At 39.9% G+C, this 15,279-nt stretch overlaps 1 protein-coding gene across 1 annotated transcript in view; it reads right to left on the bottom strand.

Moving 5' to 3' along the window:
* Positions 1-15,279, bottom strand: part of GRID1 (glutamate ionotropic receptor delta type subunit 1) — a 666,870-nt gene that overhangs the window by 228,798 nt on the left and 422,793 nt on the right. The window lies entirely within an intron of this gene.

Genomic DNA, 15,279 nt, shown 5'->3' with positions numbered 1-15,279 from the left:
CCAGTGCTGTCAAATGTCAAACAGGCATTAGCTGGAATTAAAGGCTACATTTCCTGTTGGGAGTCATCTACCTGATTTAGACAAGGAAAACTGGTTTTCTCTGGCATAGCTGACCAAAATGCAATGAGTTTCCTCTAATTCTTTAATAATTAGATTTTTAAAAAAAAAATGATTTGCATACAAATTTTAAAAATATGTCCACTCATTCACTGCACAAAATCTACCCAACAGCTCCTCTGTGATTTGTTCTGTGTTGAGCACTGGGCATATAGCAGTGAATGAGTCAGGCTTAATCCCACCTGATGAAACTCAAGGTTTCATCATAGGATGAAATATGCTGAGTGATGTCATATGGAAACCTAGGGGCAAAGGAAACCCATCATGCTTCCACATGAGACCATTTGCTAAGCTCTTTACACATTTTCTCAGTTGGTACTCACAACAACCCTAGGAATTCTAAGAGGAAGATCCTATTATTATCCTATTTAAAATGAGCACTCTCACGCATAGAAATAGCAAAGGGAGCAGGCTAAGGGGAGCTCTTTCCAGGACGAGGCTTGTGTGAGGAATTAGCGCTGAAGCTGAACCTGAAGGATGACCTTGTTAGGCAAAGTGCTTGCAGGTGGAGGGGGGGAGGGGCGGTGCAGAGCTGAGTTGTTGGCCGTGCTCCTGAAGATGTGGGCAACAGGTGGCACCCTGTGGTACCCTCTTCCGGTACAGGTAGCGGGGTGCCCCTCCAACCTAGGGAGCGGCAGGGCCACTGACAGGGGGGAGGGATGGTCAAAGGCAGCGTTGGATCTGTGTCCTGAGCCAGATGTGGGTGTGGGGTTCAGTAAATCCCGCGAAATCATCCTCACTAGAGACAATGAGAAGCCCTTGAAAGATTTTATGCACCAACAAGCCTCAATCAGATTTACATTTTAAAAAAATCTCTGGCTGCTGTATGGAGCGAGGATTAGAGAGGAACAAAACAGCTCCGTGTCTGAGATCAACACAGGAACTACAAGAAACGGACATTCACCAAGGGTTTTGGCGGTGGGAGAGAGTCAGGTTAAGAAAGCCCTGGTTCGCTGGTTCTAAGAAGTGACTCCATCAGTGCTGGTTGCAAGTCAAGATTTTAACTGTGAATAACTGTGTTTTAAAATTGGTCTTAAGTCTTCCTCCTTGCAGATGACACAGTCTAGAGTTGAGACAATGAGATGGTATAAATGGACCTAATGAGGTTAGAAATGAGTGATCAGGAGTTTCAAAATCACTTAAACAAGAACATAACATGTTTAAGGGTATAAGGGTAAACAAAGTATTTCAGGAATGTCCTAGGTACTCAATATGAGTGTGTAGACAGAGTGGTCAGTTGTAGCCATATGCTAGATCTGGGAGAAAGGAAGAAATTAAGAGTTGCCTCCTTTTAGAATGATCAGTAGTTCCCAAGTATGCAGAACTGCAGGCATTTCAAAAGAATTAAAGTGCTGTTACCTACTGAATCTGGGTTTAAACCACTTAAACTTTGTATTTCAGACAAAAGTCTGTTTAAGGGACAGTGATCTTGTTGGATTGGGACCAAGTGACAATCAATGGTGAGGAAATTGCAGAATGTTCATATAGGACCACCAAGTGAGACGGGCCCAGGACCCAGTTGGGCTTCAGGAAACGAAGCAGAGAATGTAGCTGAGCCTGGACGTTTGTGCTCTGCTCTTAGCTGTCCTGCTAATGGATGCCTTGCCCCAAGCGTAGGATAGTAGGATGAGAGAAATCAGATTCTGACCTAATAGTAATAGAACTATAAGAAAGAGCAATGAGCGGAGTGGTCAGCTTTACTTGGAGAAGGAATATAGAGGCCTTTGCGGTGGGGGAGAGGGGGATTTTTTTTTTTTTTACCTAGAAAAATCATGAGGTCATGAAGAATGTAATTTGAATTATGCATAAGGGGGTTCATCAAAGCCAGCACACCTTGGAAAGAAAATGGATATGTTACAAACCTTTTGTTTTTCTCGCTTACTCTTCATAGCAGAGGTCACCATAGAAGTTCTTTTATTAAACCTCTCCTGCACCCTCAACTTCCCGATGGGAGAGTCAGTGGCATTGAACCCTCCCTACTGCGCCCCAAGAAGAACCCTGGAAATTGTAGGGGACCTGGCTGATGGGGGAACACAGTACCTTTCTAATAGGTGTAACCCTCACCTTCCCTGGCCACATGCAGCAGCACCTGGCGTGACTGGCTAAAGAAGCCAGGGCAGCCAGGACCTAATCAAGGGGGCTGGGTCCCTGTCCCAAGTAGCCCTGATCTCCAGACTATTCCCTTTCAATTCTGCCTACCCAGGACAGAGACGAGAACTTGGTACAGCTTCTTCCAACCCGTTAGCTGCCATAAGCCTTCCTCAGAGTAAGGATCAGCTGGATTTCTGCAGACCTCCCATCTCCCGTGGCCCAGTTCTCATCCACTCACTCGGGGTCGAAGCACATAGTCTTGTCTGCCAAAGCACTCCTACCCACCTCCCCACACTTCTGGGCCTATCCTTAGTATCTAGTACAGAGATAGCTGCAATCACGTTCTAAGAATCCATGGAAGCAACTCCCCTGGATCGCTTGGAGGCAAGAAAAAGGGTCACTTCTTCTCCTAGGAATGTATATCCTTCCCTTGGAAACTTCCAAGCCTGCATCATCAATCAGTTCCGGCAGCTTCATGCCAGGCCCTCTTCTGTCCTGTTGGCCCCACCATGTCCCTTCAGTACCACTGGGCTGCACACAGGTATCTGCTCCCACTCTGCTCGCTGCTGTCAGGCAGGTACTGCCTCCAGGCTGCACACCAGGTCAGCCTCTGGACCACTGTGAACAGGACCAAACTCCGGGCCTTCCTAAGGGTGCAGAGGGCAATGCAAGCAGCCTATTGACACAACCCCCATGGAGAACAAACTTCTCCTCTGCCCCAGTTGAACATTCCTTCCAGACAGACAATGTGTCTGATGAGCAGAAGAAACAAGACAATGTGTATATACTGTGTGATCTGTGTGATCTCCACTGACCTCACCAAAGTCATCAAGGCAGCAATGAAACAGTAACACATCATACCCAGAAGCTCACTGAAGTGCTGAAGGGCATATGCTCAAAATAAATCTTGCTTATTTTATTACTTTTTAAGTTTGCCTTGTGAAATATACCTTAATGCACAAACATTACATAAAGTATGAATAATAAAATGATTTCAGTGTACCTTCCATCAAAAAGTAACCTGCATCTTGGTTGGATGCCTCCTCCCCAAATGCTTACCCGTTTCCTCCTCACCAGGAGCTGCCTTTGTCTTGCTATAACTTATGTATGTAACCTAAATAATATATATCTTAGTCTTGTACCTTTTGTTCACCTTTGTGTAAGCTAAACAGTCTGCACGCCTCTTATAACTGTGTTTTAACACAGTGGTTCTCAAACTTTGTTGTGTATCAGGATCACCTGGGGAACTGGCAAAATTACAGAGGTACAGTCCAGTCCCATTTCCACAAGCAAGGCTTCTGTGTCTCCACTGGCTCTCCAGACAATTCCAGTACTCGACCAATGTGTAAAACCCACTGGGTTTAACATTAAGTTTTTGTGATCTATTCATGGTGATGGATGCAGCTCTGGTTTATTCATTTTCACAGCTGTACTATTGTGCTGTGTGATTCTGCCACAATGTATTCACCCTATTGTGATTACCATTTGAATGTTTTTGCTTCTTTGCTATTAGGAACAAAGCTTCTATGTACATTTTCCCTGCCTGTGTGTCTTGGTACACACTTTTAAGAATTTCTCTATATACCTAGAATTAGAATTCCTCCATGGGAGAATACGTACATGTTCAAGTTTACTAGGTAATACCAAATTTCCAAAGTGATTTGTATCCACTTATAATTGTGTGTAGTGAAGAGAGTTCCTGTTGTTCTGCCTCATTCCCTGCTCCTAATAGCCTATGACTTCCTAATATTTGCCAATCTGGTGAGAATGAACTGGTACATCACCGGACTTTAATTTCCACTTCCCTAATTCTTAATAGAGTTAAATATCTTTCATACATTCATGAATCATTTGTGTTTCCTTTCTTGTGTCCGTGTTTTTGTCCAATTTCCTGGGTTGGATATCTTGCATATTGATTTGTGGGACTTTTTTTTTCAGTTCTGGATATTAAGTTTTTGTCACATGCTGCAAATATCTTCTCCAGCTTCCAGAATGTTAGGTAGAACTAGCCTATAAATTCATCTAAACTGGTGTTTTCTTTGTAGAAAGATTTTTATTACTAATTAAATTTCCTTATTTTTATAGGAATTTTGCTTGTTTTGTCTTTCTTGCCCTAAGTCACTTTTTTCTAAAAATTCAGCCATGTTGTCCTAATTTTCCAATTAATGGCATAAGTTGTTCACAATGTCACTCTACTTCTTCTATTCTCTCCAGTGCATCTAAAGTTGTGTGCCATCATCCATTTCTAATAATCTGTATTTGTGTCTTCTTACTTTGATCCTAGAAGTTTGTGTATTTTATAAATTCTCTTTAAAAAGTAAGTTTTGGCTTAACTGATACTCTTTTATGTGTTGGTTTTCTATTTCATTAATGTCTACTCATCTTTATTATTTTTATTTTTCTATTTTCTTTGGATTTATTAAGTGGTTATTTTTCAAACATTTTTTCATATGAAGCTTAGGAAAGCTTTTGTCTTTCCTAATGAAGTATTTAAGACTATATATCTACACCCAAACATTGCTTTGGCTGTGTCCCACAAGTTATCATATATATTAATTGTATCATTATTTCTAAAATTCCTTTTTGATTTATTTTTGACCCATGAGTAGTTTACTAGAGATTTTTTTTCCAAAATTTTCCAAACATGAGGTTATTTTTTTTTTTTTAGTAATCTTCATATTGATTTAACTTTAAATGCATTGTAACCCAAGCATGTGGACCGTGTGATACAAATCCTTTAAAATTTATTGAGCCTCACTTTGTGACAGTTTGCATGAATGTTTCACGCATGTTCACTGTCCAATTGTTGTTGATTTCAATGGTCTGTTTTTAGGTCCATTAGATGAGGAACTTTTCTATTTCTGTTTGTATTCAGTCTATATTTTCAAAAACCATATTGTCTTTTATTAATTACATGTAAGTTTAGAATCACAACCCCTTGCTCAGCTGAAGCTTTTATCATTATTTAGATATCCTCTTTATTTCTAGTAATGCACCTTGCCTTATAGTCTACTGTTATTAACATATCTACACCAGTTTTATTTTGGTTAGAATCTGCCTGCTTTTTTCTCATTACTTTGCTGTCAGTCTTCCTCTGTCTCACATTTTAGGTGGCACTCTTGTAAGCAAAATATACTCGATTTTTTATATCCGTCCTAGACATTTGAGTAGAAATCTTAATCCATTTATATTGGATTATGATTACATACATATATGGTTTAATTTTATATTATTTACATATTTTACCATTTCTTTTTTCTTCCTTCTTTTTACCTTACTCTTGGAATGACTTTTTCCTGTTTTCATTTTCTTACCCTCTTTTAGAAGTTATATTATCCATTATTCTCTCATTGGATATCATAGATATTTTAATATGCATAAAAGTGTAAAATTAATCATTATTTTTTACTCTCTTCTTCAATCTTTATCTCTAATCACCATCGTTTCAACTAATGTGATAATGATATCTAGTATTTTAATTCTATCTTTCTTTGTGCCCTCTTATCACACATAATTTCCATTGTTTTATACAGTTAATATTTATCTACTTAACCAATATTTATCAATATATTTGTTAAACATTCTTCTGTGGACCTCAAACCTTACATCTGAGATCATTTTTCTCCCCCTGAAGTATATCATTTAGGATTTCCTTTAATGTGGGTTTGCTGGTGATAAACTTAGTTTCTGTTTATTCGAAAATATCTTTTGTTTAGCTCATTCTTGAAATAGAAAATTCTAAGTTGAACACTATTTTTCATAGCACAGTGAAGATAATATTACACTGTATTCTTGCTTCTATTTTTGTCCAGTGTATTAGTTTCCTATGGTTGCAAGAACAAATTAACACAAACTTAGTGGCTTGGAACAACAGCATTTTGTTCTGTCACAGTTCCACAGGCCAGAAGTCCAAAAATCAGTCTCACTGGGCTGATATGAGAATGTTGGCAAGGATATACTCCTTCCAGAGGCTCTAGGGGAGAATCTGTTCCTTGCCTCTTACAGTTTCTCGTGGTTGCCAGCACTTCTTTGCTTGTAGCCATATCACTCCAATCTCTTCCTCCCTGGTCACATTGCCTTCTCTTCTTCTGTATAGTTAAATATCCCTTTGCCTCCCTCTTAAAAGGACACCTGGGGTTGTATTTAGGGTACACTTGGATAACCCAAGGTAATCTCCCCATTTCAAGACTGTTAACTTAATCATGTTACAAAATCTCTTCTGCCATATAAGGTGACACTCACAGTTTCCAGGGACTAGGCCCTGGATATCTTTGTGGACCATTATTCAGGCCACAACCTCCAGTTATTAGGAATCAGTTTAACTGTCATTCCTTTGAAGATGACCTGTGTTTTCTCTCTGGATGCTCTTCAGACTTTTTATAGTCTCTGGTGTTCTGCAGTCACACTGTGAGGTGTGGATTTCTCATTTTTATTCTGCTCCAGATCCTTGGGCTTCCTAGATCTGGGGTTTAGTTTCTTTCAATAATTCTAGAGAAGTCTAAACCATAATATCCTTTAATGTTATTTTTCCCTGTTATCTCCTATTTCCTTCTGGAAATCCAATCAACAGTATGTTAGATCTTATTCTATCTTTTATGTTTATTAACCTCTCTTTCATATTTTCCACCTCTTTGTTTCTCTGGGCTACATCCCAGATAATCGCTTCATATTTTCCACTTCACTAATTCTTTCTCTATATGTGTCCACTTTGATTTTTTTTTAGCTTCAATTATTAGGTTTTTAATTTCCTGAAGCTCTGTTTCTTTCTTAATTCTGCTTCTTTTTAAAATGTGTTTTTATTCCTTGCTCATATTTTCCAGCATCTCTTTACTTTTGAAACACATCTAAGCGTACTTATTTCATATTCTATGTCAGATAATTCTAATATCTAAAGTCACTTCAGATCTGATGAAGCTGTTCCTTTTTTTTCCTGGGATTTCACTCATGATGGCTTTTCTTTCTCTCTCACCCTCCCTCCTTCCCTTTTTCCTTCCTTCCTTTCTTCCTCCCTTCCTTCCTTCCTTCCACCCTCCCTCCCTCCCTCTCTTTCTTTCTTTCTCACATGCAATCTTATTCTCCTAGAACTTCCTTAGGAATTCTTTGAAGTTTGACGCAATTGCCATTACTTCGGAAAATATTTATGCTTGCTTCTACCACCTAGCTAGGATCACTCCCAATCTATAACCACATAATTTAACATGAGATTTTCCTTTGTGCTTTGTTAGGCACCATAGGTGGTGTGACTTGGATCACAAGCCTGCATGAGAGTTATCACTTCTCAAGAAAATATCCCTCCTCTAGACAACTCCAAGTCAAGGCAGGAAATTTCCCTTCCTATTCCCTTCTGCACAGTGGGTTTGTTTCTCATCAACCCTTATACTGAGGATGTAAGTCTCCAGCTTTATGTGGAAATCTCTCATTTGCTTGGTCCTTACACTGGACCTCGTATGTTCTATGTCCCACACAGCCAGAAGAACAAAAGCTCAAGGTCTCCACAGCGTGACCAATAGATTTAAGGCAAAACCTAATTTGAAGCTCAACTATTTCCCAGAGTTTCCATTTTCACTTTATATTTGGCTCTTGTGGACATTACTCTTGACTGTTCAGTGACCTATTTTAAACTATTTTTAAAATACATTACTTCCACCTTTTTTAGTTCTTTTCCTTTTGGGAGTGTCATTCAAGCTAATTATTCTTCTGTAAAGACATACTACTCAACCTTGTATATAGAATTTTAATTCTTTAAGGCATGGCCCTGCCTTTTTTTTGGGATACCTATCCATCTCTCAAATCCCTCTCTATGTGTCTTGGCTGTGTGATTGACTAAACCTCAGTTCTTATGCTACAATTTACATTTGCTTCATTTGCCTGCCTTCTCCAAAGTTCACTGTCATTAATATTAAAAGGAGGCCTAGTTCTGAGGGGCCCAAGAGAAGCATGTGTAACCTTTTCCATTTGGTTAAATCCCAATTGTATTCTTGAATCATCTCACTATTATAGGTGGAAGAAGGTAAATATTTGGCAGGTTCCACCTTATTTATTTTCTGTTGCTCCAGAAATATCCCCCCTGAATTTCTGTTACCTTCCTCTCCTGCAATCTAGAAGGCTCCACTATAAATCCTCTCTCAATACTGCTCACTCAAGAGATTATCTTTGTGAGAGATGATGCTGTCTTGGACTAAAGTGGTTCCAAATGGATCATCTTTAAAGATGGTAAAATGTAGGAAATGGAGCACATATTGGCTGTGGAATTAAAACAGAGAGATAGCAAACTACTGCTGGAACTAGCTTCTTTTTCAATGGAAGAATTATATGCAGTTTGGTAACAAAAATATTGTAACAACTAAAACAAGTAGAGAAGAAAACAGGGATGACGCTCCCAGTAACATTACATCCTTCTTGCCAGTCATCAGGGGGAAAAAAAGACTCTTTTGTGTCTTGTAGCACACCTAAAGAAAGATTTCTATGAAAACAATAAAATGTGAGACTTGCATCATGCACTGAATAATAAAAATATTTACTGTCTCTAAATTTGTACTGAGAATACACACTGAAGCTTAGGTGATCTTTATTTTGGCTCAATTAAATTATTAGGAAACCTCTACAAATCTCCACTTACAAAGAGTTAAAACTGAAGAAAAATTAGAAAAATTCTAAAGAAAATCCAATCCTCACAACCTCCCAGACAGGACATACTTAATTCACTGATCAAAACCAAAATTGTCCTTCTTAAAGAGCACAGAAAGGAACAGAATGGGATCTGATAGTCACCATTCAGAGGTAACATGTGTCTTCAGCCAGTGTCTCTGGCTGGCTTCAGGGGGGCCCACCTTTCCCCCCAAATGTAAAGTATACAAGTACGTGTGCATTTTCCTGTGGAGAAAAGCCCATAGGTTTCCAAAGAAGCCTTTGACTCCAAAAAGGTGATGAACAACTGATATGGAAGCTAGTAAGGGTTTTTAAAGTCTTCCTTGCTGCCAACTGTGAGAATATAAATGATGATGACAACACTGACAGAATAATTTGAAGACAAAGGAGTTTCAGTATCTGTCAGACTTAGCTGTTTCTTCCTCACTTCCATTCAGACCTCTGATGTAAAATCAACAACAAAGACAACAAAAATAGAATCCAAGAAGCAATGGAATTTGTATGGTGAGCTACTATGCAGGAATAAAAAAGACTGAATAAATCTACAGTACTACGTTATTACCTGTACAGCTGTAGATAACAGAGCTAAGGAAAAGAGAAAAAGAAAGGAAGACAATGAAGAGCAAGTTACAGAATGATATATCAAACAGTAGAAATGTATGCAATGAGACGATACAAACATAACTGTGAAGGACACGCACCGACCTCAGGAGAGTGGTTGCCACTGGGGAACAAACAGATCTGCTGCCTTCCTGACTGTCTCGCCCCTCTTCTTCTGTGCTGGCACAGCCCTCAATGTGAACAGGTGCCCTGCCCTCCACCATGGGATTCCAAGTCGGAGTGACCCCCTGTGCCCAGAACCAGAGGTACATCCTGCTTGGTCTGAGCCAACCTGCGTGGTCCTACTACTTGCAGCAGTTTTAGGGAGGGTACATGACTCCATTTCTGATTGTTGAGATGTGAGGGGGGGTTCTCTTTGAGGGATTCTGAGGTTTGCTCAGTATTCAGAAGACCTAGAAGAGACAGCAACTTTCTGCCTCTGGAGGTTTGAATCACAGCGAGATTCCATGTGAGGGCAGGCCCAGCACACTGAGGACCACAGACCAAACAGGGGTCCTGAGGGTACTACTCAGCCTCTGAATCACTCTGCCCTGTAACCATATGGCATATCTCTAAGCCTTCTCTAAGGAGAGATAATAAAATTTCGGTCCACTTAAGGAAATCAGATTCAGATTTTTCTGTAATTTATAGTCAACATCAATCTGTCTGGTACAGAATTTAATGGGATCGGTAAGTGGGTACAGAACAGACTCCAAGGTAAGTGGGTATAGAAAAGACTCCAAATCTATCTGAAATGGTCAATTTCTTAAAAATTAAGATCTCAAATAATGCAAAATTTGAATGGTGGACATGTAGGTGTTTGTTATATCGTGCTCTGTATCTTTTAAACTTCTTAAAAATATTTTACTTAAAACAGAGGGAGAATCACTACAGAAGTCTCACTTCGAGTATGAATAGCAAAGAGGATAAATTTTTATAATGAGGAGAAATCTTCGAAATAGCAATCAAAATGATAAGGATCTCCTTTTTCTAAATACACATTTTGGCAAATGAGATGCGAACCTCATACACAAATAAGTTTTTGTCTGCTCCTTAAGACATCAGTAAAATTTCTGAACCTTCTGATATCAGGGGAAACTATTATTAAATATTTATTTAGAGTTCTAAACTTACATAGGGCTGTGCGATCACATTATTAGTCATTTCCTTTTATTCCTTAGAAAGACCTAGATCTATCAAACATCTGTGTGATGCCAGCATTATTCCATCTCTGGAAAAATAATAAAGTTTATTTTCCTCATAAAAAAGATGGTGTCAGTAATTTAAAGTTGATGATCGTAGAGAAACTTCACAGACAAGGCTGGCTTGAGAGAAGTTGAGAAGATAGAAGGAGGATTCAATAAAGCTGTGATGAAAGAATTACTCCCAGCAAAGTCAACAGGCTTTTCAGAATGCCTGCTGTATTCGGGTCCCTATGGAGCGCTTAAGGCAAGGCAAGCTAAGGCTCCAAGGAGACAAAGACATCCTGGTGAGGAAGAGAGGGCAGGAAGAAGCTGCCACAGCTTGTGCTGGTTCCATTTCCAGGACAGAAGGCAGAGAAGAAGGGCACCTTCTGAGAGGTTGTTTTGACCAGAGACATACCATGTCTCATTATTCATCCCCTAAGAACTCATGGGGCATGCGTGAGTCTCCCTATTTTACATAGTATATAGAAAATTGCCACAGAGGATCCCCTTTGCTCCTCCAAATGTGGCCCAGGGAACAAAAGAATCAGCATCACTGCCAGCTTGTTAGAAATGCAGACTCTCAGACTCCTCCCAGACCTATCTAACCAGAATCTGCATTTTGACACCAGCCCCAGGTGATTCATAGGCATGTTATGTTTGAGAAGCTCTGGTCTAAGATATTATACAGTGAAGTGAAGAGGCTGTAGGATCTGGAATCAGATGGGTTTGGGTTCCGTCCATGGCTTCTCCTCTTCCTGGCTCTGTAACTTGGACAAGGCACTTAATTCCTTTGAGTGTCATCAGTACATGGGATAACAGCACTTCCAGGGTTTTTGACTTAATTCAGTGACTTTAATTCAATGGGATCCAACACTTCTAGCACAAAGTTTTGCAGCAAGTACCGCTTATCCTTCTAACTCAAAAACTAAAGCTCTTTCTACAACCTTAGAAGGCCAACAGAAGACCCGCGCCAGCCTGGCCTCCAAGCAAGCCAGAGCAGCCCTTTTCCTGCCCTTCCTGTCACCCCATTGCTCCTGCAGCCTCTTCCTCACCCCTAAAGGAGCCCATAGCTGACCACCCCAATTTGCTTTGAGTTCTTTCCTGCTCCTCATCTCCAAGAGACCCCAGCATATACTTGACTCCCTGGACTCAACCACTCCATCATTTTCTTTAAAATGGCCCACTGATTGAAAATTTGTATGGCTTCTTTTATTTTTATAAATGGCACAAACAGTTTCTGATCACAAGCCCACACTCTTCCTGCCCCTTTATACTCGGGTTGCCGAGGGGTACAGGTGGCAGGGCTCTCCCCCACCCCACCTCCTCCATCACAGCCCATTCCCATGAATGGGCCAGTCAGACCAGCCAGCAATAAGCAGCTGAACTTGTTCCCTAAAGACCTGCAGCTGCCTGTGGCCAGAGGGCTGGACGGATGTCCCCTCAGGCTCTCTGTGAAGTTCTGGGAAACCCTCCCCAGGCCTGCTCGTTTACCAGGAGAATCTTCCGTCTTGCCTGAGAAGGTTAAATTTGCCCAGAGCTTTGCATTTTTAGTGGCTCTTTTATTCTATTTCATTTAATTGAGTTTTTATTTCATCACATTTTATTCTATTTTATTTGGCCATGAGCACAAGGTGGATATCTGCCCTCCAATGAGCCAGGGGACACACACATGTCCCCAGCATCTACTGGGGACAGTCCCTAAAGCTCCTCTGATTGGCTGGTTATTTACGGATGACAGCTTGAGTGGGCTATCGGTGAGAGTCATCCACCCTTTCTCTCCTCTCCTTTCCTTCCTGTCTCTAATTTTCACTTTCTCCTCTCCTATTTCCACTGTCTCCTGTCTCTCCCTCTTCATCCTCCCCCCCTCTTTTCCCTCCATCTTCTTCAGCCTTCCTGCTTCCTCCAACCTTGCAAGTTCTGAATTCTTACAACCCCATGTCACCCACCTCTACTCATACAGTTTCCCTTAATTCCAGTGAACTTAGAACATCTAAGGTAAGTCAAGACAATTCCCAGAAGTGGTTCAGCGTTTGCTAATCTTACCCTCTCTTTTTCAGATGTGATATTCCTGAAATATGCTCTAAGTTGGACCTGAAATGTGTATTTCTGTAGGTCTGGACCTGGGCATTAAAAGCACTAAAATAACTGTAGGGACAGGCTAAAAATAGTTTGGTCTGCCATTTGGAGAGCAGGACAAATCAAAGTCTGCCCAGTTCAATAACTTGGGGCAGAGTCTGAGTAGAAATTTTCCATGTAACAGGACTCTGCAGTCACAGGCAGAGAAGTGGCCCTTCATGCAATCCTATGCCTCCAGCAGAGCAGCACAGAATTCACCCCGGAAAGGGGGTCTCAAGAGCCACATAAAGAAACTCCATTTATTCAGATCCTCTGGTCCTTTGTTGTGTACCCACAACTCTGATCCGGATCTGGGGCACTATGAATTCTCAGTGTTCCCTGCACTGGAGGAAACTGCAGGTGTTTGTCTAGCACTGCATCTTTGCTGGAGCTGGAACCAGAACTTGCTCCTCCAGGACAGGGCATAGATCTCTCATATTCTGCTGCCTTCCTGGCGCTGAGCACCAAGCCTAGCAAATACTTATGAAGGAAGGAAGGAAGGGAATGAGGGAGGAAGAAGAGAGAAGAAAAGAGGGAAGGAAGAAGAGAGAAGAAAAGAGGGAGGGAAGAAGAGAGAGAAAGGGAGGGATGGAAGGAAGGAGTTCTTCAGAATTCCACACACACAAAAAATGAGGACCTCAAAAATTTTAACTTTTAAAGCTCTGACCTAAGTAACTATCTCTATAACACAAAGCCAGTGCTTTCATTCTGTTGTTAAACTTTTAAAAGCTGGTTGAGGCTTCAATTTGCAGCTTACTCCCCAGGCAGATATTCAAAAAGAAAAAAAATAAATATAATAGCGGCTGATCTTTCACAGCATTCATTTGCTAGGTTGCTACAAACCACTTTAATTATTCTGTTTGCAATACCTATTTGTTCACCTCAGAAGAATATTTAAATCTACTTTTATTTGTGTACAACTATCCCTACCACTAGGAAATGAGATCTTATGTTTCACATTAACACCTTGTGGTTTTTTTTAACCCCAAGGAGCTGACAGAAAATTATAATTTTTAATTGCATTTATAATTTAAAATCCAGAAATATTACCAAAAACAAATTACAAAGATGTTTTTAAAATAAAATTGCATGGCACAGAGCTCTGGAATGGATGGCTCTGAAGTTTATAGGCCTGTATTTAACATATCAAAGCCCTTACATCTAAACTGGATCCAATTGTGTAGCCCCAAGTGTAAAAATCTGAGAATATAAATTCAGAAGACTAGAGATATACAGCATGGTAGTTAAGTGTGTAGATGCTGACCTTGATGGACTAATACAGGTTGAACTTACTTCTCACCTTAAATAACTAAAAAACAAACGAAACATATGAAACAATAGTTCTCAGACGTGGGACAACAGGCATAGCTGAACAGTGATACCCAAGAAAAAAGAAATAAATGAAATAATCCTGAGTTTATTGCTCCAACAGACTTTCCAGGTTGCCGGAGAGGAGGGGGAAACCTAGGCAGAACCTGATGGTCTCCATGAGTGGAAGAGAGAGTTTGGGATTTGAGAAGGCCAAGGAAGCAGAATTCCAGAGAAGAGAGAGCTACACAGAAAAAGTCCTCTAGAAATGTGTAGAAAGTTCCCTTTGAGTCTTGAGCTGAGTATCGATTAGCATATGTGCGTGAGGAAACTACGAGGGAAAGGACCACCTGAAAGGATGGGGTTTAACAATCCTCAAAAATGGGTCAAATGGCAACAGACTAAGGACTGGTTTTGTCCTGCTTAACAAAGCTTCAAAGCAAGTCTTGAAAAATCAAAATGTTCCAAAGTAACTTAACTGAGTCCCAAGGGGGAAAAGAAGTATTTAAAGGAATAAAAAGGATTCAAGCAACAAACTATGTAAAATTTACAAAGTCTAGTATCTACTCAAAAATTACTAGGCATGAAAAGAAACAGGAAAATACAACCCATAATGAGGAGAAAAATCAGTCAATAGAAACAGGCCCAGAAATAATACAGATGGTAGAATTAGTAGAACAGGACATTAAAACAGAAATTGTAAATATTATAAATACACACCATATGTTCCAGAAGACAGAGGAAAATTTGTGCATGATAGGGAGAAAAATAAAAGACACAAACTGAATTTCTACAAATAAAAATGCAGTGTCTGAGATGAAAAGTACTCTAGATGAAATCAACAGGAAATTAGACACTGTAGAAGAAAAATAAATGAACTTCAAAGTGTGGAAACAAAAAGTCTCCAAAATGAATCATAGGAAGAAAAAAAAAAAAAAAAGACTGAAAAGAATCAACAGAGCACTAATAATGAGCAGTGGAACAACTTCAAGTAACTTAATTACACGTCATTTAAGCCCATGAAGAAGAGAGAAATGGGGGGACAGAAAAAAATATAAGAAATAATTCAAAATATGTTTTGAATTAAAATATGTTTAAAGAAGATATGATATCAATTCTACAAAACCCTTTCAAAAAAATTGAAGATAAGTAAACACATCCCATCCAGGAGGCTGGTGGTACCCTGATAACAAAACCAGACAAAAGATTTACA

The sequence above is a fragment of the Eubalaena glacialis genome, chromosome 1, assembly GCF_028564815.1.
Source record: "Eubalaena glacialis isolate mEubGla1 chromosome 1, mEubGla1.1.hap2.+ XY, whole genome shotgun sequence".
Taxonomy (NCBI): Eukaryota; Metazoa; Chordata; class Mammalia; order Artiodactyla; family Balaenidae; genus Eubalaena; species Eubalaena glacialis.
The sequence above is the reverse complement of the archived record's forward strand: the minus strand, read 5'-3'. Positions and strand labels throughout refer to the sequence as shown.